Source organism: Moschus berezovskii, chromosome 27 (assembly GCF_049115385.1).
Source record: "Moschus berezovskii isolate FMDL1 chromosome 27, NW_MosBer_1.0, whole genome shotgun sequence".
Lineage (NCBI taxonomy): Eukaryota > Metazoa > Chordata > Mammalia > Artiodactyla > Moschidae > Moschus > Moschus berezovskii.
The window spans coordinates 5624007-5648005 of record NC_142486.1 but is presented as its reverse complement, the minus strand read 5'-3'; the positions used below and the strand labels follow the sequence as shown (position 1 = coordinate 5648005).

The 23999-nt window shown below is 45.3% G+C and overlaps 1 pseudogene across 1 annotated transcript in view; it reads right to left on the bottom strand.

Annotated features, from left to right (window-relative positions):
- The window catches only part of LOC129545710 (cytochrome P450 3A24-like), a 49274-nt pseudogene extending 29589 nt beyond the window's left edge, over nucleotides 1-19685 (bottom strand). Inside the window, exons 1-5 of the transcript XR_016036594.1 lie at nucleotides 19456-19685; nucleotides 17241-17394; nucleotides 7144-7478; nucleotides 3262-3355; nucleotides 1366-1418 (exon numbers count right to left, since the gene is read on the bottom strand). The product of XR_016036594.1 is annotated as a cytochrome P450 3A24-like (transcript). The remainder of the gene's footprint in view (nucleotides 1-1365; nucleotides 1419-3261; nucleotides 3356-7143; nucleotides 7479-17240; nucleotides 17395-19455) is intronic.
- Nucleotides 19686-23999: the final 4314 nt, after the last annotated feature.

Below are 23999 nucleotides of genomic sequence, written 5' to 3'. Positions count from 1 at the left end.
GGATTGCTGCTGCTGCTAAGTTGCTTCTGCTAAGTCGACTCTGTGCGACCCCATAGACAGCAGCCCACCAAGCTCCCGAATCCCTGGGGCTGAGGAGGCACTTAATCTGCTCTTCCACCGGACTGACCATATTACTTGGATTCCCTTCTTCCCACCACTGTTTTGCAACAACACTTGGGTGGAGAAGAGATAGTGGTTTGCTTTATATTCATGATGTCACTCCAGCCTTAATAACTTCTCCTCACTAACAGTTACAATTCAGATATTTGAACTCACCACAGATCATAGTGATTCTGTGTACTGAGGAGTGGAGTCAAAGTCTATATTTATATAGACAAGTGGAGTCAAAGTCTATATTTATCTCACAGGTGCTCCTCATACATCCATGCGTGAGAACCACTTTCTAAAGAGAGAACTGGGATCCACCATGAAAAAGGGACTCTAGCAAGAGCTCACAAGTACTAAATGTTGGAGGGGCAGTTGGAGCTGGGCCAGTAGTGTCCCAGAGCTATGTATTCTTTCCACTCAACCAGGTTGACGTTTGGGGCCATGGTAACTCACAAGTTACTATGGTTTCTGAGGGACTCATGAGAGAAGATGAAGAGGCCCAGACAGGTAGAGCCTCTGCCACTTGCTTTTGGCAAAGAAGCACCACATGACACCTTTCCCTCTGTTCTCACCAAACCTCCAACAGCTCCTAAAACTTAACTGACACACTCAGGTTAGAAATATATACCCTATATCTCCTCAAGGTCAGAGAAAAACAGTAGAGGAAACAATCATTAAATACAATTCTATTGGAAAATCTTACCTGAAAATTAAAAAACAAACAAACAACAAACTCCATACATGTAGAGGAATTAAAAAGCTGAGCAGAAATGATTTCCCATTATGTTAACCTATAACCTTCATCTCTTTTTCTAAAAGGACATATTAAATCCAGAATTTAAATAAAGGATATTGGGTTTAAATTAAAAGAGAATCATGTGGGAAGGAATCACAAGATACATTTATGAGCAAATATTAGAATGTTCTGTGATAGCACATTTTATGCAACTAAAGTAACCTAAGGAGAGAAAAATGGAAAAGGGGAGAAGAGTGAGATCCTGGACAGAAAGTGATGCTAGGAGTCCCTGGGCCTCAAAGTCTGGAGAAAAGTGATGACGTGTAACTCTCCAGGCCTGATTCAGACTGCAGACCTGGATATCTGTGGCCTCCAGGATCTGTGGTAGAACAAGCCTGCAAGTTTTACAGCAAATGACTTCATTCCAAGAAGCTCTGGACCGAGACTGCCCTCTACATCACCAAGGGGAGGGCAGGATTATTATAACAAGTGTGTCTGATGGAAGTTTTCAGAATACTCACCCCCACATTTTCCCATACTTCTGAAAACATTCTTCATCAAACCCACAAATACCCTACAAGGAAAAACAGTATTACATTATTAATATACCGTATTGAACCCTACCTCTAATTCACCTAACTACTATTTTTCACTGGCAATTGGAAGGAAGTTCTTATTCACAAATGTCTTAAGGGAAAGGAAAGAAAATAGAGGAGATATTTGTTACTGACAATTTAAAATCACTCTTGAATTTTCTTTGACTATTATAGATACTAAACAGTTACCCCTGTCAGTGAATACTAATTGCTCCTTGTCTTTCTGAAGGCTTTTTGCTTGTGTATGTCTTTTCTAAAATCTCTTAATCTCTAATCCGCCATGGACATGTGAGAAAACTGAAGATGAGGGAAGTAAGAGTTTCCTACACACACTTTCATCCCCTAGTTTAACAACCTTTTCATTTATCTCATGAGCTCTTTCTAGAATTCCAGCAGAATAAGGAAGTTAACGTGCCAGTAATGTCTTCTAATCTCGCAGATTTAAAGTTGTCCAAGGGGTGTGTGTTCAGTGAGAAAGTGAGTGAGTGATTGAACGGATGACAAAGTGGACTCGCCTTCTAGCTTTCCAGCTCAACGTGGAAAAGATGGGGCGATGCCACAAATACATAAAGAACAGTGTGTTTTAAACACCTGGCCTGAGTTTTTACTTCTGTAACTTAAAAAAAAGCCTGTCCCTAAGTCTCTATCATGATATTTAATGCTTTAACAAGTAAATGAAGGTCTCAGAAATGTGGGTGGGGGTGCACCTACTAAGGAGTTCACCTGGGAAAGGTGGAGAGGAAATGACTGCTTCTTCAAATGGAAAATGTTCGGAAGTTCCGAGGCAGTAGTGAGACAGTGAAGAGCTCAGGTGGGAGAATCAGGATCTGAGAAACAAGCCTCATGTCAAGACAGGAAATCTGAGCCAGAGAGCATCCTGCACACAGGGCTCTGCCCCTGCACACTGAGACGCAGCTCACGGCCTTTAGTTCAGGGGCAGGTCCTGGGGGAGGCATCAGAGCTGGGTGAATATCAGAATTCACAGTGCATCTGCCACCTGGTACACTCCTTTCAGTTAAATAAAACTTCTAATAATTTTGTCAAATCATATCCTTTCTAGTGACTTTTGTGTATGTGATTCTGCCTCATTAAAAAAAAACTCCACAACTTATTTAGTGGTTAAATATCTGAAGTAAATAGACAACCTTGCCTCAGTTACACTCATTCCCAGCTCAAACTCACCCATGAATGAGTTTTGCCTGCTTTGAAGGCACAGAAGAAAACCAGAAAGCTTTTGGCCCATTTTTTATGTCCCCAAAATGTCACGCATAGCAAGAGGTAAGGTAGAACATGGAAAAAAACTGCAGGCATTAGCAGTTCTTGAGAGAATCCAAGAATGTGAAAATTACCTGATACATTAGAACTGAACCATCCAAGCAATTCAGGAGAAAGGAGTAAAAACGGTACCCAGAGCTTATGTTACCAACAGGACTCATCTGATTCTAGTGTACACTGCTTATTGAACCACAACGAGGCATCCCTTCATGCTTTTCTCCTGACAATTAGTAGGACTTTGCCTTGCTGGGAATTTGCACCTGGCAGAGAGAAGATCCTCTTCACAAAGCTTACAAGATGGAACTTCAAGTCTTGTGCTGACTCAGCCAAGAGAGCTCGACAGTCTGAGGAGGCAAACCTGAGGCTCCTGACAGCTGACAATAGAGGCCTGGGCTAAAGAGGGCATGTGTGGGTGGGGCCTACAATGCCACTTCTGGGAAATATGAAAACTGACAACTGCCTACTGAGGAGGAGAATTTTTACTATGGAACTCAGCTGGGATTTGCAACCATAAGAAGCAATAAAAGGACATCAAGCAATATGCACCTTTTGGTAGGACAGAATGTTTCCAAAAAGAGGCAGAGGTCTTGGGCCAGGAACCCCCAGCTTCTTAAACAGTCCATGTGAATAAGTTCCATATCTATAAAGTGAAAGAGGAAATCCAGGTCAGGGATTGTGGAATAAGTGCTGGAGCTAGCTACTCACTGACTCAGAACTGGAACCATCAGCTGGAGAGGTAACATGTAGGCAATAAATAATAACAGCAATTCCAAAAGCAATAATTACTTTCATTCATCATCTTCTTTCCCTCCTCCACAGTGAGACCATAAATAGCAGCTGAAATCTTGATGGTTCAAATCCTAGAGTGGATGCACGATACATGTTTACAATTTCAGAGCTCCTGAAAGGTTTAGGCTACAATTCCTCCAAAAAAATGCATTCATATGTATTTAGTAAATTGACTTGTTCATGATTTAGAGGTTCTCATTCTGGATACAAAGGGGAAACTTTCTTTTTCTGTATCAAACATGAGATTTTGGTTAACTGCATCCACCCAATGACAGAGTTACTAGACTCTGCCTTAGCATTGTTCTTAGCCTTTTCCTTTCCACTATGTTGTTTTGTTGTTTAGTCACTTGGTTGTTTCTGACTCTTCGTGACCCTATGGACTGCAATACGCCAGGCTTCCCTGGCCTTCACTATCTCCTGGAGTTTGTTCAAACTCATGTTCATTGAGTCAGTGATGCTATCCAATCATCTCATCCTCTGTACCATGTCATCCTCTGTCACACTCTTCTCCTACCCTCAATCTTTCCCAGTGTCAGGGTCTTTACCAATGAGTAAGCTTTCCCCATAAAGTGGCCAATGCATCAGAACTCCCTCCATGATCTGACCTCAGTTTAAGACCTGATTCTTCTTAACTCTGTCTTCACAAGCAGGCCTTAAAACAACACTGTTGTTCTTATCTGTAGAATGAAAACTGCGTTCAAGGCTTCCATTGCCATCGTAGAAATTGAGCACCTTTCAGCTATACACAGGGCTCTGTCATCAGGCAATTTGGTTGACTTGAACTACAAATAAGTTGCAGTGATTGACCCTTTTGTCCCCTGAAACTGTATACATGAATCAATGACTAAAGGATCCATCTCCAGACCATTCCCCACCTCATGGCGTCAGGTCCTCCAACTGCCTGCTAAGCCCAGTGCCTGAAATACAATCATTTTTCTAAAGATGCTCAATCACAAAGCCTCTGCACTTCAACTATCTTAAAATCAAGGCTGGTGCTCCCTATGGCAAGCCTGCCTGCAGGTTATCCTTCATGTATTATGTGTGCAAGCCCAAACTCTGGGATCTAGATCTTTGCAACCTGCTCACTCTGGTGTTGCTGAGAGATGACAGAGTGCAGCAAAAGAGAGGCTAAAGGAAGAGAGTGCCATCAGTGATTTAAATGTGAACCTTCTAGGCCTCCAAGACTAACTCTGTAGAGGCAAATAAATAAGGTATGGTTGAAAAGCAGGCTGTGTGTAAATGGTTTAACATGCCCTATGGGCACTTTAACAAAGAGATATCAGGGTTCCCAGTCTTCAGTTACCTTTCCGTGTAGAGCAAAAGATACTTTGTGTGACCAAAAATAACTCTAGAATATTAAATTAAGATCTTGTCTCTCCTTCTTTGGAAGTTAGCGTTTAAGGTACCACAGGTTCTAATTTCTGTATAAAGCCAGCAATCTTACAGTATGTGATAAGAGAAATCCAAAAAAATTCATGGAAGGACCGCTGCTGGAAGTGCACACAGAAGTACCTTGGCCAAGCCCAGTTGGCTATATCTCTTTTTCCTCCAGAGCAAGTGGTGGAGGTGTGGGCACCAATCACCACAAAAGGTATGGCCTGGCCTATTCCCACCCCAGTTGATTCCCCTTTGGTTTGTCTTCCTTTCCTGCTTCTCTTCACAAACAGGGCAAGTCAGTTTCTGCTTCTGAACCTTCAGTGTGCTACATGAACTCAAAAGTGATGCCAGGCCTTTGAGTGACCATGTTGGCAACACAGGTCCCACAGAGAGATCTGGTCTAGTGTCTAAATCACATGGTTCCACCAAGGCAGCAGGTGGACTGAGTGAATTCTTTGGCTTCTTTCTAGCCCTTCCCTTTGTGGTGCAGTAATGCTATTTTGGGTAAAAAGCAAAGGGCTAAAGATAAAACCAATCATTTTCACAGTCCTTACACTGTGTCTGCATAATAAGAATATTGCCTGCAATGGTTGATTCGTGGCTGCACCAGCACCTTCTCAGGCTACAGGGATGTTTGCCTGGTGAGGACACTGGCTAGTACCAGCCCCACTGTCAGACGGACCACACACAGTGTGACTGAGATTATGTCTTGTCCCCAGGCTTCAAGCAGATGAGATGCCAACCCTGCTGACCTCCTGTGGGACCAGATCTGAGGAGAATCTCTGGGGGGTCTGCTCTGAGGAATGAGGAATATTCTCCCCTCCATGCCCATCTCCTTCTGGATGCCTCTCATATCATCACTGGCTCCCAGGCATGTATACTCATTTGCCCTGAAGATTAAAATAGCTTACTGGACATGTATATTTAAATAGATATACCACAGGAATATTTTAGTACACTAGATTCATATTCCAGGCATTATTCTAGAGGGTGAATTTATTTACATAACTTTCTAGGTACTGGACAACAGTCCTCTTCCTTCAGGGAAAAAACACATGCTGGAAATACTCATATCAGTTTTTTATTTCTAGTACTAAATAGAGTGAAATTAAACTGTACCAATTAATTTTATAATATCAGACAGAAAATATATTGCTGCAATACCTTAAATTCCTAATGGTTCTTTCAAGTAATTAAAATGAGGTTAATATTACCCACGTACATGTCATCATAATTTCCTACACTTAGTGAAAACGAAATTGACACAGAACCCAAATGTGATTTTAGGGGTATCTCTAATCACTCATTGGAAGTAACTCCTGTCCCAACCTAATGCATGATAACACAATCTCAACACTGAAAGGAATTTTTCTGCTAGAGGGTTTTAATTCAACCTCCTGTGCCATATTTATACAGGGAAAAGTCATTAAAATCCTAATTGGACTCTGGGGCTTGTGCCTCATGTAGGCTTAGCAGATTTCGTATCACAGGGATACAAATATGTACACCAATTCTAACCCTTCCAGAGATTGAAAAAAAAGGTGAAAGAAATGAATATAATTTCAAATTTTCTACAAAGTCTTCTCAGATCTTAAGCTTTCTCATTTGGAAACTAGATAATTCTGCAGAGGACAGGGTGCGGGAATTGAGTCTTAGGAAGGGATGCCCTGAGGAGGGGCACAGAAAAGAGGGAGGGCTGAGTATGAAAAAAAGGCTCCCAACAAAGTCTGGGTGCACCCGGTGCCCTGTGCAAATGACACCTGGAAGGAGGGTCTGGAGCAGGAACTCCTGAGTGACAAAGGGGCCAATCCTTCTTCATGTCTCTTGCAGCAGGTACAGAATCCAGAAGTCAGAGAGAATGAAACAAAACACCCACGTTACTTCTTACCTCCAGGATTCCCAGCCATGGGAAGCAGTGAGGACTATGCTGTACATGGGCCAGTTGTTTTTAATTTGTCCTTAATGGATTCTGGTTGACTAGTCTAGGTCCATGCAAACTGGTAGTCAATCAGAGGGTCATTCACAGGAGCAAAGAATGTCACAAACCCTCCTAACTATGCTAACAGCAACTCGGGAGTAAAGTTACCTCCTTCAACAGATGTGGGTAAGAGCAATAATAACCCATTTGGGGCCCATAGCACCTGATGCTTGAGCAACTTCCCCTCCACTTACTTTGAACTTTAAAAAACTAAGGGAACCCCCTTTCCTGCTTAGCACCTCAAGACCCAGGTTACAGAAAAGATGAGCCTAACGGTTACTCACACATAGAGGAGCACCAGGCCGATAGCCAGGAGAACCCAGGTTTCCACGGAAAAGCTTGGGACGAGCTCCATGGCCACTTTTCTTGGCGACTCCCTCCTCTGAGTTTCCTTTCAGCTGTGTGTGCTGCTCTCTGCCTGCCTTTGAGTGTGCAGCTTCTGTTCACTTCAGGTGGAGATTCAGTGAGGTTGGGAGATTTATGTGCTGAGAAAGGAGGTGGAGCTGGAGCTGCAACCAATAGAAGAGCCACCTGGGCTCCACCTGCAGGAGCCTTCTCTGCCTTGGTAGTTGGCCGAGCACCACACGCACTTCAGTTTGACCTCCCTTGAGTTCATATTCTGTACGAAATCAATAAACAAGTCAATCAGTGTTATCAGTAAGCCCAAAGGTTACAGAAACTCAGATAAAGCCACTGGCTTAAATTCTCCTCTAAACTGCCAGGCCTCTATGGTTGCCTGTGGTCCAAAATGTCTGAAATCCTTCAAACAAGATGGTGGTGGTGGTTTAGTTGCAAAGTCATGCCCCACTCTTTGTAACCAGCGTCTCTTATGACTCTTGCAATGGGAGCTGAGTTCTTAACCACTAGGGCCACCTGGGAAGCCCAGGCCTCCCTCTACCCCTGCTGAATTCCTGATAGGAACAGGGTGAGGGCTGAGCATCAAGAAATTACACTGGCTCATTATCAGTACTTTGAACCACGTCCTGTGTCTGAGAGACGTGAATGACCATGGATTACGTGAAAAACAAAACCTCATAGGTTATTAAAACTTAATAGAAACACAAGACATGTAAGCTGTGTTTGTGCACTTCCTTCTCCCTTTATCCTTTCTCACTTTCACTCCTTCTGCAGAAAGTGATACTCATCTCTTGCTACCTCTGCAGTGAGGTAGGGGGATGTTCTTTCTGACCCACACACATCCCACCATGAGGAAACACACACACATGTCCCTCACTCTGGCCTGAGAGTTCCCTCTCTGTCCCATACTGGACCGAGTGGGTGGAAGTCTCATTAGTAAAATACAGTAAGTCCGAACTATGTCTCCCACACTCTTTTATTTCCCTGGGAGCTTCTCATGGAGCATGAAATTTCTACCATCGGTTTGTCAATTTGGGTTCACTTCTCCCAGGAGGTCTCTGTTAAAATCCACAATTCCAACGAGAATTGAAATGTCTGAACACATTTATCTGTCCATTGCTTCAATCCGAGTGAGTTAATTTGGGTGCCGGTATTGTGCTTGACTGTGGGCTACAAGCCATCAATCTCTTCCCTTGGGAGCAGCCTCCCCGTGGAGGGAGTGAGACACACAACCAAGCTCAGTGTGGGGCACACCTCTGGAATCCTTGGGGAAATGGAGCCCTAGAGAGAGGCAGCAGAGGAGAGAAATGGATGGAGCTTGAGTACCAACGAAGGACAGACCTGGGAAGCTGGAAGAGGATCCTCAGGAAAGTCAGAAACTCCAAAGAATTTTGATACATTTCTGCCCTCTTTTGTTACCTTCTCTGGGTACCTTTGGGGCTTCCCTGGGGGCTCAACTGTAAACAAAATCCCTGCATGCAGGAGACCTAGGTTCGATCCTTGAGTCAGAAGATCCCCTGGAGAAGGGACTGGCTACCCACTCCAGTATTCCTGCCTGGAGAATCCCATGGACAAAGTAACCTGAGTCCATGGTGTTGCAAAGAGTAACATGACAGAACAACAAAGCGCGCACACACACACACTGCGTAGCTTTAAAGAGGGTCATGCTGCAATCTTCCATGTAGAGCTATAGAAAGTGAGGCTCAGTGACTGCAAGTGGCTTCCCAACAGCTATTGATCAAAACATGTTATAAATAATATGAAGAAATATGGCAAGTCTTCTTCTCTGAAATGCCAGTTATTCAACGTTTGCTGTTTCATGATGAGAGTCACTGTGTGAAATAGTGAGGCCCAAGGCTGAAGCAGCACACTGGTTACAATTCTGGCTTCTAGCCCCGTGTGTACTCCTGCCCAGGGGCTCCCCCATGGGTCTCCAGAACCCAGGACTTTATCTCACCTCTCAGGAACAAGGACAGGTGCTTGTCACGAGGACTCACCTGTCTATACTCCGCACTGAGAGGAACACAAAATACATCCCCCATGAAGAGATTATGGTGTCATCTGATAACTACTGACAACTTAATTCACGCAGCTAAACACATAGCCTTCTTATTCTTCTTGAAAACAAAATTTTTGTGGAAGCATACACACTTTCACCTTCCTCCAAAACATATGCCAACATGATGGTTTTCTCACTAAGCCTTACACTCCATCACCTTCCCAATTCACCTCAGGGCCTGGTCCAGCTGGTTGGAATCTATCCTAGTGATGGCCTAGGAAAAATGTGTAGCCAGAGCCATGTCCTAGCAAAGGCAAACGGCCTTGCTCTGCAAGGGGAAATAACAGAAAGCATGATATTTGTGCCCTTCATTCCACAGCCAGACACACCTGACTTAAAATCTCTTGCATACGAAGACCATGAAGGAAGATGTGTGCCTGAAGAGCACCCCACAGGTCACGTCTCTCATCTGGTCATTTGTGTACTGACAGCCTCGGCATGGTCAAAGCTCTATTCCAAGTGCTTCATGTGCAGATGTGATTAAGATCCAGATATTACTCAGGTGGAAGACAGAAATAGTTATAGTAAAACCAAAGTGAACTAATTATACATGTTTTGAAAACACAGTGTCCTCATCAGTGATACACGGCTTATCTTTTCAGACCTTAGCAATCAGTCAGAGATGGAAATCAAAGAACACTCATGGAATTGGGCATTAGGCTCAGATACAAGGAGAGGTGAGCAGGGTGTCAGGGACTCAGTGATGCAAGAGGCCCCATCAGTCTGCTATTCCAGTCCTTCTAGAGGTGACTCCTCTTCTGGGAAGCCTGTCCACTGGCTGAGAGAATTGCTCAGAGAATGGGGAGGCCATGTCCTACGGCCTGGATTGATTTATGCGTTAGATTCCAATTTCACAGATGACGGGTCCGTGACCAGAGCTCTGCCCCAACACAGAGACAAATTGAGGGCCCCTGGCAAGTCAGCCAGTAGGGGCTGGGGTGAGGTTCTGGGATGTTCTTTCTGACCCACACACATCCCACCATGAAGAAACACACACACGTGCCCTGAAGCAGAAGCACTTCCATGGACTTCACAGCAAAGAGAAGAGAAAGACCTCATCATGACTGCTCACTTTCTACTCCATTCCTGAGTTTCTCTTCCTTGATAAATGAATCACTAACATCTCTACCGCACTGTACACCTTTGAAAGTTTTTCAGGAAAAGGAAAGTGAAGTTGCTTTGTTATGTCTGACTCTTTGAGATCCCAAGGACTGTAGCCTGCCAGGCTCTTCCATCCATGGGATTTTCCAGGCAAGAATACTGGAGTGGGTGCCATGTCCTTCTCCAGGGGATCTTCCCAACCCAGGGATCAAACCCGAGTCTCCCGCACTGCAGGCACACTCTTTATGGTCTGAGCCACCAGGGAAGCCAAGAAAGTTTTCTCACATCTCTCTTATTGAATTCCCCGAAAACGCTGAGATAATAGTGTTGGGGTTGTTTGATTCCCACTTTACAGATGTAAAAATGGAAGCTCAGGGTGGGGAAGAATCTTGCCCAAACACTAAACCATGAATGCAGAGCACTGAGCTAGATTTCATAATTCTAAATTGTGCCATAGACATGCTTGCCTGGATTCCAAGAGGCCTCCTGAAATAACCTGGAAGACAGTGTCAACCTCTCACGGGATAAATATGTCCTTCCATACCATCCATCATGCTTCTACTCTTGTCCCAGGTGCTAAAGCTGTTTGTGGCCACAAAAAAGAGAGCACGAGACTAAATTTTACGTATTCATGAACTCATGGTGTCAGTAGATAAAGGATGTTGCAAATAGTTCTGACATGTCACAATCAGAATCATTTGTGTTTACAAGAAAGTAGGAAATAAAAGATAAATGAAACCAAGGAGTGAAAGAGGTATCAGAGGAGGGGGGCAAGTTTCAGAAGACCTTGAGGAAGGGAATTAATGACACAGGAGGTGTGAAATGAGGGAACGGATGAGCATCACAGATTAGCTGCAAAAGAGGAGCAAAGTGTTGGCCATCTCCCCTAATCAGTGTAGTAACCTCCTAAGGAGTTTTATCCGACCCTAGACTGGCCTCTTGCAGGAAATTCCCTACTCTGCCACCAGACAGAGCCTGGTAAAACATGACTCATGCATCATTCCTCTATTACTCAAATCTCTCCCACCACTTCCATCATCCACGGAATTAAACCCAAATGCTGTGGGACAGCAATACAAGACCCATGTTGGACGTGTAGGTCACTTTCATATCTTGGTTATTATACACAGTGCTGCATTGAGCATAGGGGCACATATTCAAAGTAGCCCTTGCTTGAGATAAATGGCAAAGGTAGAACTGCTGGGTTTTATGGTAGCTCTCCATTTGGCTTTTTGAGGAATCTCCATGCTGTCTTCTGCTGTGGCTGTACCGAGTTACATTCCCAGCAACAGTGCAGGAAAGTTCCCTTTTCTCCACATCATCGCCCACATTTGCTGTTTCTTGTCTCCTTGATAATTTGTCATTTGGACGGGTGTGAGGTGGTATCTCATTAAGGGTTTGACTTGCATTTCTTGATAATGAGTGACTCTGAACACATTTTCATGTGCCTATTGCAATCTGTATGCCATCTTTAAAATGTCTATTCAGGTTTTCTGCCCAGTTTTTAATCAAGTGTTTGGTTTTTAAACATGGACCTGGAGAAGACTCTTGAGAGGCTCTTGGACTGCAAGGAGATCCAACGAGTCCATTCTAAAGATCATCAGTCCTGGGTGTTCATTGGAAGGACTGATGCTGAAGCTGAAACTCCAATACTTTGGCCACCTCATGTGAAGAGTTGACTCACTGGAAAAGACTCTGATGCTGGGAGGGATTGGGGGCAGGAGGAGAAGGGGGCGACAGAGAATGAGATGGCTGGATGGCATCACTGACTCGATGGACGTGAATTTGAGTGAACTCTGGGAGTTGGTGATGGACAGGGAGGCTTGGCGTGCTGTGATTAATTCGGTCGCAAAGAGTCGGTCACGACTGAGTGACTGAACTGAACTGAACTGGGGTATTATGCTAAGTGAAATAAGTCAGACATTAAAAAAAAACCAATTGCTGTCTAATTTCATTTACTTGTTGTTTCAAAAGGCCACGAAGAAGTGAATTAATTAAGTTGTTCAGTCGTGTCTGATGCTTTGCAACCCCATGTGCTTCAGCATGCCAGGCTTCCCTGTCCTTCACTATTTCCCAGAGCTTGTCAAACTCATGTCCACTGAGTCAGTGATGCCATCCAACCATCTCATCCTCTGTCATACCCATCTCCTCCTGTCTACAGTCTTTCTCAGGATCAGGGTCTTTTCTAATGAGTCGGCTCATTGAATCAGGTGAACAAACTATTGGAGCTTCAGCTTCAGCATCAACCCTTCTAATAAATATTCACAAATCAAATAGATAAAGAGAATTAAGAGGTACAAATTTCCAAATAGAAAATACATAAGTCACTGGGATATAATGTTCACATAGGGAATATAATGTTCACATAGTCAATAATACAGTGACAAATGTACATGGTGACAGATGCTTGCTGGTCTCACTGAGGTGATGAAATTGTAATGTATTACAATATGGAATCACTATGTTGTATACCTGAAACTAATATAACATGTATGGAAGTCTGTACCTCTTAATTCCCTTCACCTATTTTCTTTGTCCCTCAACCCTCCTCCCCTGTGGCAACCACGTTTGTTTTCTGTATGCCTGAAACAAACACAACATTATATGTTACTAGATGGGGAAACAATGGAAACAGTGATAGACTTTATTTTCTTGGGCTCCAAAATCACTGTTGATGGTGACTGCAGACATGAAATTAAAATATGCGTACTCTTTGGAAGAAGAGCTATGACAAACCTAGAGTGTATTAAAAAGCATAGACAGTACTCTGCCAACAAAAGTCCATATAGTCAAAGCTATGGTTTTCCCAGTAGTCATGTATGGATGTGAGAGTTGGACTGTAAAGAATGTTGAGTGCCAAAGAATTTATCCTTTTGAACTGTGGTGCTAGAGAAGACTCCTGAGAGTCCCCTGGACTGCAAGGAGATCAAACCAATCAATAATAAAGGAAATCAACCCTCAGTATCCAATGGAAGGACTGACACTGAAATTGAAGCTCCAATGCTTTGGCCACCTGATGCGAAGAGCTGACTTATCAGAAAAGACCCTGATGCTGGGAAAGATTGAAGGCGGGAGGAGAAGGGGAGGACAGAGGGTGAGATGGTTGGATGGCATCACCGACTCAATGGACATGAGTTTGAGCAAGCTCTGGGAGTTGTTGAAGGACAGGGAAGCCTGGCATTTGGCAGTCCATGAGATTGCAGAGCTGGACATGACTGAGCGACTGAACAGAAACAATGTTTATAACAACTAATTTTCTTCTTCTTTTTTTTTTGGCTGCCCTGTGCACCTGGTGGGATCTTCGTTCCCTGACCAGGGATTGAACTCATGCCTCCTGCAGTGGGAGGGCAGAGTCCTAACCGTGGGACCACCAGGGAATTGCCTCATTTTCTTAAACTATTTAAAAATCAATAGATAAATAAATAGTGAAAAATGACCCGTGTACATCTGGCCAACAGCTGACTTCTTCAGCCTTGAGTCAGTCCACTTCCAGTGTAAACATGATATTTTAAGAAAATAACATGATGTACCTGCAATACTTTGGCCACCTCATGCGATGAGTTGACTCACTGGAAAAGACTCTGATGCTGGGAAAGGTTGGGGGCGGGAGGAGAAGGGGACGACGGAGAATGAGATGGCTGGATGGCATCACTGACTCTGTGGACATGAGTTTGAGTGTACTCTGGGAGTTGGTGATGGACAGGGAGGCCTGGCGTGCTGTGATTCATGGGGTCGCGGAGAGTCGGACACAACTGAGCGACTGAACTGAACTGAACTGAACCATCCCTAAGCTCCTCAGACGACTGGGTCTTCTTGTGTCTGCACAACCGTTCTTCCATCTGAAATGGGTTCAAACCATTTTCCATCTGGTGAATTCCTAGACTTCCACTGGGAGTCAGCCAGGGCACCATCTTCCCCACTGACACTTGTCCTCAACATGTAGGTAGTGGGGAGGGTCTCACTTCTGCATGATCCCAGTTCTCACGTAGAAACATAGTGACACTCAGAACGTAACTTTCATGATCATTCAAGTGCAGGGAGAACGTTAAAAACTACATATGCCCAGGCCCACCTGAATATCTGAAATTGATAGGTTGAAGTAAAACTCAAGAAAAATCTTATCTATTAATTCAGTTGTTGCTAAGAATTGTGAAAAACATTTGTTGAAACATTAAAAGCAACAGGCTGGCTCCTAGGGAAACAAAATCGACCAACACCAGCCAAACAAGAAATATAAAGTTAAATAGCCCCAAAACTCCTTTAAAAATAAGTGGAAGTTAAAATCTTCCCACAAAGAAAAATTACATTAAGAGAGTTTTACCGTAGCCTTCAAGAAACACATATGTTTTAGCCTGCTTTCTCAAGAAAGGAGAGCCTGAAATACAGGCTTTCATGCTACTATCTTCTGGGGAATTTGATCCAGGGGAGGAAGAGTGAAGGAAAATAGGAACAAAGCATGGACAGAGAATTTGTACCAGATTAATTAAAAAACCTGGTCAACACTTGGTATCAAAAACAACCAGCTCTTTGACAAGCTGACCATCCTCTGAGAGGCCATACTCAGAAGATGCAGCCCATCCAAGAGAAGAAAGGGGGAAGAGGATATTCACTGGTTTCCCTCTCCCTTTGCAAAAGTGTTCCTCCCACATGGAAGTAATTCTCTAAAACTTCTGTATTACAGAAGAATACCTAGGTTGAGAGGCCCAGTCCGGCTTCACTGCACAAATTCAGTTGGAATCTGTGCAAAGATGGTCCCTGAAGTGTGGCAGGATCAGAGACCAGGGCATGTACACTAGTTCTCTGTGCTGTCTAGCAGATTATCCCCAAATATAACCCCTTGAAACAAGCATTTGCTGTATCACCGCTCCTTGGGCTGGGAGTCCAGGTGTGGCTTACCTGGGGGCTCTGGCTCAAGCTTTCCATGAGGTGACAGTCCTGCTGTCAGGCTGGGCTGCCTCTCATCCAAAGTCTCACCGGGGAAGGACCCACTTTCAGGTCCTCCAGGTGGTCTGGCAGGGTTCAGATCCTCACAAGCTCGAGGATTCAGTTCCTCACTGGCTGTGGCCCAGAAGCCCCTCAGTCTCTGCCACCGGGGTCTCTCCACAGAGCAGCTCACAACATGGCAGTCGCTTCCCCCAGAGAGAGGGAGTGAGAGCGGGCACCCAGTTAATATTCTACTTGTTAGAAGCAAGTCACCTATCCCAGGCTCACCCGTGGGAGGGGGTTAAATGGGGCATAAGTGCTAGGAGGCAGAGCCATTGGCAGCCAACTGACAGGATGCCATTGCAGAGGTGAAGCTAAGATTCTGAGTTGTCACATAAAATCACTCAAATCATGCCCAGCTCACTCTATGAGGACAGTATGAACTTGATCCAAATAAGACAAAAATGGGACAAGAAAGAAAGAAAGACTGCATTTCAGTCTCATTCATGGGCTTCAACACAAAAATCCTGAGCAAAATAAAGCCAGTTAAATCCAGCAACAATGATACACCATGACCAAGTTGGATTTTACCCTGGAACTCAAGGGTTGTTAACAAAGAATTAATATAAATATTAGTTATCAGGTTCATTGATTAAAAGAAGAAAGTCTTATCATCCCAGTAGCTTTAGAAAATGCATTTGTTAATATTCAATATATCATTTATGATAGAAGAAGAATGCAAACTACTAATAGCAAGGAATTTCCTTAATGCGATAAAAGTATCTACCAAAATTACCTAACAAAACCTCATTCATAGTATAAAAGCATTATCTGCTTATGCCACATTACCACATGTACATACAGCCTTTTCAAAATTTGTAACACTCTTTAAGTACGTAAAGTCCCGTCAGTTAATTTTATGCTGGAAATAAAAAGAATGTCATTACTTGTTTTTGTCAGAAACCCAACTGTGGATACCAGGCAAACAATTCAAAAAATCATTGAATAAATTAAATATTTTTGAAAGCTTTGGTACATATACACAATGGAGTATTTTTCAGCCATCAAAAAGAATGCATTTGAATCAGTTCTAATGAGGTGGATGAAATTGGAGCCTATTATACAGAGTGAAGTAAGCCAGAAAGAAAAACATCAATACAGTATACTAACGCATATATATGGAATTTAGAAAGATGGTAACCTTAACCCTGTATACGAGACAGCGAAAGAGACATAGGTGTATAGAACAGTCTTTGGGACTTTGTGGGAGAGGGTGAAGGTGGGAAGATTTGGGAGAATGGCATTGCGACGCGTGATACAGGATGCTTGGAGCTGGTGCACGGGGATGACCTGGAGGGAGGATATGGGGAAGAGGGAGGTGGGAGGGGGGTTCAAGAAGGGGAACACATGTACACCTGGGGCGGATTTGTGTCAATGTATGGCAAAACCAACCAATATATTAATGTAAAGTAATTTGCCTCCAATAAAAATAAATAAATAATTTTGACCATTTGAGTCTGTTTGAACTGACCAACATGTGTTCATTCAGTGGGTTCATTCAACTGAGATCAACTAAGTTCAAATGCTGAGTTCTTCACCTTTAGTTACAACATCAGCTCCTGTGATAATCAGATGGAAAAAATTAAACCAAATCCCCAGAAAATAAACAAATCCTCATTAGTGCACGCAGTTTCGAGAGATTTCTAAGTAGACATGTCACCATGTGCCTGCCAAGTCAAGTGACTTTTTCCCGGGGCCCGACCCAGCCAATTCAAGCCCACACCTGGACTCCAACACAAGATACCCTATTCTGACTGGACACACAGTTATCTGCATGGTCATATGCCCTGTGTATCAGTCTGAGCTGGTCTTCACTGTGTCCGGAGCTATGGTGCACCATGAGGATAAAGTGTGAACAAGACTGTCACAACGGGCACTTACCTAAGCGGGGTGCTCCATGCACACAGACACCTCCAAAGGCATCGGGAGGATGGGAAAGGCGGAGGTGAGTGGGATCCAGAGCCTCTGTAGGGATGGGTGGGCTACCCAGAGGAGGTGACACTGCTTGCAGTACCAGGGACTGAGCAGAATTTGTCTAAGGAGAGGAGAGAGGGCATTCTATGCTGTGAGAATGGTCCATATTATCATTATCATTGCTGAGCATGTTTATTTCTTGGTTACAAAACACAGTGTCTAAATCAACCAATTTTTATTACTGCTAATAAGGAAGTGATCAGATCACAGGCTAAGTTAGGGATCTTGTAATTCTAGGACCAAGGTTCCACCCTGGACAGCTCAGCAGGGACCTGAAGGCTGCGCAGGACACATGGCAAAAGCCACATACTTTCTGGTATTACAGTGACCTGTCTTGAATTTGTTAGGGTACAGTTCTGAGATTAAAAACAGATACCAACGTGACACTGACACGACATAACATCAACCATTCAGGGCTGTTTAGCACATTCACAGTGTCGTGCCACCACCTCCTCTCACTCCAGCACACTCCCATTCCACCAGAGTGCACTCTTGAGCCAATAAGCAGCTCCTCCCCACTCTCTCCTCTCCCAGCCCCTGGCCAGCACTCATGTACATTCTGATTTCACGGATTTACCTCTTCCAAATTTTTCATATAAATGGAATCATGTAATGTGTGGTCTCTTTTGTGTGAATTCTTTCATTTATGCATTTTTAAAGTTAATCTCTCTTGTACCATGTATTAGTATTTCACATCTTTGATGACTAAAGAAATAACTACTGAATGGATACAGCACAGTCTGTTTATCCATTCATCCACTGATTTGCCTTGTTTCTGCCCTTTAGCTATCGTGGAGAGTGGTGTTATAAACATGCAAGTTTACGTCTTTGTTTGAGAAATTGTGTTCAGTTCGCTTAGGCATCTACCCAATAGGGCTGCTGCTGCTGCTGCATCACTTCAGTTGTGTCCGACTCTGCGTGACCCCATAGACAGAAGCCCACCAGGGTCCCCCGTCCCTGGGATTCTCCAGGCAAGAACACTGGAGTGGGTTGCCATTTCCTTCTCCAATGTGTGAAAGTGAAAAGTGAAAGTGAAGTCAAGGGCTGCTGCTGAGCTGATGAGTCACTTCAGTCGTGTCCGACTCTGTGTGACCCCTTAGACGGAAGCCCACCAGGCTCCCCCGTCCTGGGATTCTCCAGGCAAGAACACTGGAGTGGGTTGCCATTTCCTTCTCCAATGTGTGAAAGTGAAAAGTGAAAGTGAAGTCGCTCAGTCCTGTCCGACCCTTAGCGATCCCACGGACTGTAGCCTACCAGGCTCCTCCATCCATGGGATTTTCTAGGCAAGAGTACTGGAGTGGCCTGCCATTGCCTTCTCCGTTGCACTTACTACTACTCAATAAAACGTGTTTAGATGGGTTTACCTACCTAAAACTGATAGAAACAATGATATCTTCAGATGCCTTATGAAACAAGATAGCTTCAGAAAATTACTTCAACCCAGCTTTAGAAACAGGAAAATTCAGGCACAAGAGAACATCCTATTTTAGAGCTGAAAATTCAGTAGTATCAATATAAATAAATGGAATGACATGTGAAGGGAAAAAAACATTTTGAAGGTACTACCACCTACTGGTGATATAGCACTACTACACAGATGTATCAGACAAACCTTAAAAGTTAACCGCAAATTCAATAGAACATATTCGGCTTTAAGAACACCGTACTGATTCTACTTGAGACAGCGGAAAACTGCAGATTATACCGTCTATAGGAAAAACCGCATTTAAATAAAACTGCATACATCTGTTCATAATGAAATTTTCGGGATAAAATTATTTTTGCAAACATAAGCAAACATACTTTGCTATGATAAAACAAATACATCACAAACGAGGCCAGTTTGGCGAAGATGCTTGCCAAATTTATGCTGAATTAAGCCTCAGAAACGAAAAGGATCCCGATGACTATTATTAGCCCACTATGCCTCAAAAGTTGACAAAACTAGTCCTTGACATCTACAATAATAATTGAAAGATCAAGCGGGATGCTCCATGGCGAAGCGGACGCTCTGAAATACCATGCTTAGTTTTGTGATACAGGAGGAAATAGAAGAGAACGTTTTCTCGGTTTGAACGTCTGTCCAATTGGTAAACAGACGAGTTCTGTCACTCCACACTACCTTCCCATGACTGCTTCGTGTATGATTATTCTACCGTATGTCTCCCCACTCGACTGGAAGCTGCCGGATGATAAGGGTTGGCTCTGCCCCGACAGCGAGCGGTCCGGGCCCCGCACCCCGAGGGCGCCGGGCACGCTCTACGGTCTTCGGAGAAAATAACCGGTCTCTGGCGGCGCTCGGCGGACGACGCGCGGAGGCCAAGGCCATGCCGCCCTCCCCACGGCTCCCGTCCCAACCCCGAGACCTTCGACAGAGGGCTCTCGCCTTGGGCCGCGGAGGCGGCTTCAGAGGCGAAAACCGCCCCGCGGCGGGAGGTCTTCGTTTTAACTTTCATTGGGGGACAGCAGGCGGGAGGGCGGGAGGAAGACACCGCCGACTGAAGGGGTGCAGCAGGCCGGGCAGCGAGAACCGGAAGCGCGCCCCGCCGGGGGAGGGCGAGCAGCCCCTCCCCCTTCCGCCGAGCGCCCTCCGCACCCCTCCCCCACCGCGGCGCCCCGCGCGCCCCCCACCAGACGCGCGCCCCGCCGCGGCGTCCCCGTCCCCGCGCCCTCCTGCTGCCCGGGGACGCGGGAGCACGTCCCCACCCCGCCCCCCCCCGCCCCCTGCTTACCTGTGGCTGCCGCCTCGCCGCTGTCCGGGGCGGGGAACTTCCACTCCCCCCTCCCAGGTGGATCCGAACTCACTACCCACTTCCCCACCCCCTCACGCGGCGGGGGACGTGCCTCTTTCTCAGGGGTCAGGCGGGGCGGGGAGAATCAGTGTCACTTAACAGCCAACTGTCCTAAGCTACCGTTTCCTCGGCAGTCAGGGCCGCCACTGGCGGCATGATCTACGCCAGGCCGGGGGCGGGGGAGTGAAGGGGGGCAAAACTGAGTAACAGAGCGTGGGGGGAGAGGTTAGGGCGGTCCTTCCGTGAGGGCGCCGTCCTACGTCACCGCGTTAAATTGCTGGTAATTCGATGCTCCACGACCTGAGGAGCTGCCAAACTGCTCCACACAGTGGCTGTACTTATACATTCTCACCAGCAACAGCTGAGGTTTCCACATTTCCTCTACATCCTCACCAACACTTTTGTTTTCCCTTTTTAAAAAATAACCATCCCAGTGGTTGTGATGTAGTAAAATTTCTGGGATTTTGACTTTGTGCTACCAATGTTAGTTAATAATCTGTGAGAATTTGTCAGAGGCAGAGAGGGCAAGCGAAGGGTATGGTTGGGAACCTGGTCCACCAGGTCCCTGGGGCTTCTCTGGGCTCCCGGGACACCTATTCTCTCTACTGTGTACACAGCTGCCTAGAAGGCGTCCTTGAATCTGACTGATGTGTGGGTCCTGGGTGGGTTATTTAAACCTGCTCAGCCTCAGTTGCCTGATCTGTAGAATGAGGGTTGATAACTATGTCTTTCACTTCCTATAGGAGCCCAGATCAGACCAGACCCTGATCCGTGTCGTGAAGGGCTTGGGGCCTGAACCTGCAGGTCAGAGTCCTGGTGTCACATGTCAGAATATGTGGCCTTGCCCATCACACACCTGATCCTTAGCAAACCCTCTAGAAATGTTCACTCACAAGAGCTCATATGAGTTTAAGTGGTAGCCAAAAAAAGGACAAGCATTATAGAGTAAGCATAAGAGAGCAGTCCTAAGATGGCAGAGGAATAGGACGGGGAGACCACTTTCTCCCCCACAAATTCATCGAAAGATCTTTTGAACACTGAGCAAATTCCACAAAACAACTTCTGAACTCTGGCAGAGGACACCAGACACTCAAAAAAGCAGCCTATTCTCTTCAGGAGGAGGTAGAACAAAATTAAAAAAAGATAAAAAGAGAGACAAAAGAGTTAGCGATGGAGACCCATCCCAGGGAGTGAGTCGTGAAGAAGTTTCCAAACACCAGGAAACCCTCTCACCAGCAGGTCTGTGGGGAATTTTGGAATCTCAGAGGGCTACATAACTGGGAGGAAAAAAAAAACCCACAGATTATGTGTCTAACTGCAATTCCCATTGGAGAAGTATCCCAGACACTCCTATCTGCCACCAGCAAGCGGGAGATGAACAGGGAGGAGCGGGCTCCTTTGCTTAGGGTAAGGACTGGGCCTGAATGCCCTGAGGACAATCTGAGGAAGCTAATATGAGATAGCAACACAAACGTTGGGATAGCCAGAGATAGAGAGAAAAAAAAAGAGAGAGAAAGAGAACTTTCCCGTGAAAAGCTCTAACCTAAGGCAGCTGGGAAAGGTTGGGGGCGGGAGGAGAAGGGGATGACCGAGAAAGAGATGGCTGCATGGCATCACCGACTCTGTGGACATGAGTTTGAGTGAACTCCGGGAGTTGGTGATGGACAGGGAGGCCTGGCGTGCTGTGATTCATGGGGTCGTGGAGAGTCGGACACGACTGAGCGACTGAACTGAACTGAACTGAAGGCACTGCCAGGCCCACTCACAGAACAAAGGACTGAGCAAATACCAGAGGAGAGATACTAGCTGCAGACCGGCCCGTTCCCCGCCAGAGGCAGAGAGGCAGGCGGGCAATAGCCAGAGCCGGAAGGCGAGAGGCAATCTCGGCCCCAGAGATGGCATCCTCTACCAAACTGCAAGCAGGGTCTCAGTTGCTAAACAAGTCTTAATGGGACCCTGAATGGTTGACATCCACCAGGAAGGCCGCAGCCAGAGATCAGCTCCCCAGAGGAGACGCACGGCACACCTGAGACGGCACTCTGGCTGAGCACCCAGGAAACCGAATGGCTGGGACTGGGGAGGTGATAAGACACACCGCCCACCTGGGGAAAGTGCGCTCACCAAGCACCTGGTCGCCTGAGCTGCTCAGACCTGGGAAGGACACAAAACTCAGGACCAACAGAGTCTGCCTTTGGGAAGTACCTGAGAACCTGAAGCTGAGCAGCCTAGACCTGGGAAGTGCATGAAAACCAGGGCCCACTTTAGACAGTTCTCCTGCAGAGCAACCTGGAGCCTGAGCAGTGTAGACCAGGAAAACACACATGCCATGAGTGGGGGCAAACCCAGTGTGGCCCAGACACCACGAGCACCCTCCCACACGTTCCAGTAATATTTGTTTGCCGTGTTGCTCCCTCCCCACAGCACAACTGAACAAGTGATTCTAAATAAGTGACCACCTTCGCCCCCTTGTGTCATGGCAGAAATAAGACACTGAAGAGACTTGCAAACAGAGGAAGCCAAAATAAACAAAGAAGAGGGAACCGTCTTGGAAGTGAAAGGTGCAACAGATGAAAACCCAGTAGTTAGCATTGACTACATTGGAAGGGACCTATAGACCTTGAGAAGAAGTATAAGCTGGAACAAGGAAATATCTGAAACTGAACTGACCCCATGGAAAAGAAATGCAAAAGAGCGAAATGGCTGTCTGAGGAGGCCTTACAAATAGCTGTGAAAAGAAGAGAGGCGAAAGCAAAGGAGGAAAGGAAAGATATAAGCATCTGAATGCAGAGTTCCAAAGAATAGCAAGGAGAGATAAGAAAGACTTCCTCAGTGATCAATGCAAAGAAATAGAGGAAAACAACAGAATAGGAAAAACAAGAGACCTCTTCAAGAAAATTAGAGATTCCAAGGGAACATTTCATGCAAAGATGGGCTCGATAAAGGACAGAAATGGTATGGACCTATCAGAAGCAGAAGATATTAAGAAGAGGTGGCAGGAATACACAGAAGAACTGTACAAAAAAGATCTTCACGACCAAGATAGTCACGATAACGTGATCACTGACCTAGAGCCAGACATCTTGGAATGTGAAGTCAAGTGGGGCTTAGAAAGCATCACTACTAACAAAGCTAGTGGAGGTGATGGAATTCCAGTTGAGCTATTTCAAGTCTTGAAAGATGATGTTGTGAAAGTGCTGCACTCAATATGCCAGCAGATTTGGAAAACTCAGCAGTGGCCACAGGACTGGAAGAGGTCAGTCTTCATTCCAATCCCAAAGAAAGGCAATGTCAAAGAATGCTCAAACTACCGCACAATTGCCCTCATCTCACACGCTAGTAAAGTCATGCTCAAAATTCTCCAACCAGGCTTCAGCAGTATGTAAACCGTGAACTCCCAGATGTTCAAGCAGGTTTTACAAAAGGCAGAGGCACCAGAGATCAAATTGCCAACATCCGCTGGATCATGGAGAAAGCAAGAGAGTTTCAGAAAAACATCTATTTCTGCTTCATTGACTATGCCAAAGCCTTTGACTGTGTGGATCACAATAAACTGTGGAAAATTCTGAAAGAGATGGGAATCCCAGACCACCTGACCTGCCTCTTGAGAAACCTGTATGCAGGTCAGGAAGCAACAGTTAGAACTGGACATGGAACAACAGACTGGTTCCAAATAGGAAAAGGTGTACGTCAAGGTTGTATATTGTCACCTTGCTTATTTAACTTCTATGCAGAGTACATCATGAGGAATGCTGGGCTGGAAGAAGCACAAGCTGGAATCAAGATTGCTGGGAGAAATATAAATAACCTCAGATATGCAGATGACACTACCCTTATGGCAGAAAGTGAAGAGGAACTCAAAAGCCTCTTGATGAAA